We start from the raw sequence: 3,629 nt of genomic DNA on the forward strand, positions 1-3,629 counted from the left end.
CATGACTTTTTCTACCAGAGATGTGGGTAAGCATACATGTGCATTTGTGTGTTTGGGGGTCTTATGCTTGTGTCATTTGCCTATCTCATAGCCTGAGCTTCCATTTTTTGTATTTCCCATATATTTTTGTGCAGTGTATACCTTGAGATTTTTGTTGTTGTTGTTCTTGTAATGCACATTCCTGACTTAAGCTCTGATTGCCAAGGCATCCACTTCAAAAGCAGTTATCTCAAATAAATACATTGGCAGCCAGAGACAACGACTCTGGTAAAGAGCCAGGCCACCTCCCCCTATGGAGGCTACTTCGTTTTAGGGATCTTGGTTGATTTTCATGAGCTGTCCATTTGTGCCACTTGCCTTTCTCTACCAGAGTTTTAAATGCCCACTCTTATGTTTTAAATTCACCAATGAAGAGTGAGCCTTGAAACCCAAGACCCCCACTCTCCACCTCGATAAAAGCAGAGCCCCAGGCAGGTGCTCTTTCTCTATCTATAACTGCGACCTCACTAAGTGGCCCCATGGGTGCTGTGTAATATCTAGGTCGTGAGAGTAATAAACCTGTGTCTTTTCAAAGTTTCCTGATGGTTATTGCTAAAGGGTGTCTTGTGGTCATAATAAGAACCACGAAGGCTGGTCCAGCCACAACACTAGTTACTGATAATGCTCAGACAAGTACAAAACATTTTGTCATAATATTTTCAGATATCAAAGACTTTTGTAAGCCTGAAGTTAAATCTCTGCCATAAAATGTTTTCTTGAGGGCTTCTTTGGCACAATGTGAGTCTGATACAAGAAGATTCTCCCAGTTGAGTCACTCTGGAGCAATGGATATGTTCTGGAATGATGTCTGCAGTCTCTTTTCTTGGGGTCTCAGTGCAAGCACTGAGATAATGAATGCTCACAGGCTATCCAAGAGTGCGGATTCAGTCCTAAACAGCAACATTGTGTCAATGAGAAGTAAAGGAAGTGGTAACTGATAAAGGGATTCTCCTCTGTGGGAAAAGAATAGAGCATTTGAAGTAAAGGAAAGCATCTCAATAGGGAAGTTTTAGATTTATTTATAATAGAGTATTTAAGTGCTTAAGCATTTCATCAAAATTAAAACTGGCTACATCTGTGCATTAAATTTGTTGGAGCAGGTTACATCATTTTAAACTTACAGTGTGTAAATTGTTGACTGTAGTCATTAGGAAATTCTGTGTGTCAATAAAAATCATTTTTAGTCCATTTTTTTACTCTATGAATTCCCAGTTTGTCTTAGATAAATATTGCCATTCTGCTCTATCCCATAGGTATTATTCCTTTTCCTTGAATATTTTCTGGTTTTGATCTTACTCATTTCTCCAGAAAGTAAAATTCTAACTCAGGTTAGAACTAAGTTTACTAAGTTTACTAAGTTTTACTAAGTTTTGCTAAGTTTAAAACTTTTATGTTCCTCTTCATGGCTGCAGTATTAAATCTTATAGCTGTTATTTTATTTTTTTGTTTTTCATGTTTGACTACAGTGTCCTTTTATTTTGGTTAATGTTCTGCTTTTTATATTATCTAGTGATTTGGAAGGAAAAAACACATTATTTAATCTATATTTCTAAAATTCTTATATTTAAGGAAAACTAAGTCTTTAGAATCTTTCCCATGTTGGGAACAGATACTTTTCCAAAATCTGCTGTCCAAATTCTTCCTTCTATACTTTAATAATGTCTAGCTGGGTGGTCAAACTGAATTTTTGTTTTTAAATTGTTACATTGCTCACTTTTGCATAGCATTTTTTCTTTTCCATGTTTTTATATTTGCATTCTATTTTAAAAACTACTTAAAGTAGTTATTTATATAATAAATTTATATATTTTAATTCTAAATGAGAAATCTATTATATTATTTCTGGTATTTCGAATTCTTACTCTTATTTTACTCTCATAAACAAGGTTATAGTCTACTCTAGATTGTTTTAAATAATAGAATATTTAGGACAGTTTTAAATTTATAGAAAAATTGAGAAGATACAACAGAGAAATCCCAAATCCTCACAGACAGCTGCCTCTGTTTTTAACATGATATATTAGTATGGTACATTTGTTAAAACTAATGGACCTATTCTGATGCATCATTATTAATTAAACTTCATATTTTATTCAGATTTCCTTAGTTTTACCTAATGCCTTTTTCTGTTCCTTGATCCTGTCCAAGAGACCAGGTGACACTGGTCATGTGTCCTCAGGCTTCTCTTGGCTGTGACAGTTTCTCAGACGTCCCTTGGTTTTGATGACCTTGGCAGTTTTGAGGAGTATTGGATAAATATTTTGTAAGATTTTTCTTTCTTGGAATTTGAATGTTTTTTTAATGGTTCAAATGGAGTTATGGGTTTCTGTAAGGGTTCTCCAGAGAAACAACATTAATAGGGGTGGCATAAAGAGAATTATTTTAAGGAGTTGGCTTACACAGTTGTGGACACTGGCAAACCTAAAACCTGGAGGCAGGGCCCCAGGCTGGAAACTCAGGCCGGACTTGATGCTGCAGTCTGGAGGCAGAATCTCTTTTTCCCCAGGAAACCTCAGGTTTTACTCTTGAGGTCCTTGGCTAATCAATGAGATCTACCTACATTATCAAGTGTGATCTTCTTTACTTAAGGACAATTGATCACATGTGTAAACTGCACCCTCAAAATGCTTTCACAGCAATGCAGAAATCGGTATTTGATGAAATAACTGGGTACTAGAGCCTAATCAAAATAACCCATAAAATTGACCATCACAGGAACTTGCTGTCCACATGATTTATCACTATTCATGTTGACCTTTGTCACTTGAGGCAGTATTTGTCAAGTTTATAAAATGTTTGTATATTTGCTTATTTTTCTAAAAAATTATTTGTTGCCCACACTTAGGGGATGGGGATTTATGCTTTCCATTTTTATGGGCAGATTATCTATGTAAATTATTTGGAATTTCACAAGAAGTTTTGTCTAACCTCTTCCCCTTTGTCATTTACTTTTCCCAGCATGACTCATGGATATTTACTGTGTACTTTGGGCTATAATCCAATGCTGCTTTATTTATTTCATAGTTCAGATTGTTCAGGTGTTGCCCATTGGGAGCCCTTTCAGTTGGTTCTTGTGTCCCTGTCTCATACTTTCAAAAATGTAGATTTTTTTTACAAGTCTCTTATTTTAAGAAACAAGATGCCTTGGGATCACCTTATATATTTCCAACCTGTCCTCAAATCAGCCATTTCTCCAAGTAACCCTGGTTCCTTTTATTAGAAGGTGATATTAGAAACCAAGATCTGAGTATTATGTGTGCTCATTGTTACTGGAGTGTCATTTCTTCTTGGCTCTCTTAGATGACAGAGTAAGGAAACATATATGTATCTACAATCCTGTTCATATTCATACATTTAAAATATTTCTTTATGTAACCATCTGTATATATATTCAGCTAAAACTATGTTTATACTGATGTTTCCAACTCTAATCCATTCCCACATGGATCATTAGACCCTCCACCACTTGCTTTTCTGTAAGTTTCTGGTCCAACAGTGAGACCAGGCTCCCACTATCTACCCAACATTTACATAATTATTCAACTTCAGTGCACATGTATAGCACTACCACAGTTATTAACCAATACCAC

This window comes from Phyllostomus hastatus, unplaced genomic scaffold (genome assembly GCF_019186645.2).
Source record: "Phyllostomus hastatus isolate PE091 unplaced genomic scaffold, TTU_PhHast_1.1 phas_contig_58, whole genome shotgun sequence".
Taxonomy (NCBI): domain Eukaryota; kingdom Metazoa; phylum Chordata; class Mammalia; order Chiroptera; family Phyllostomidae; genus Phyllostomus; species Phyllostomus hastatus.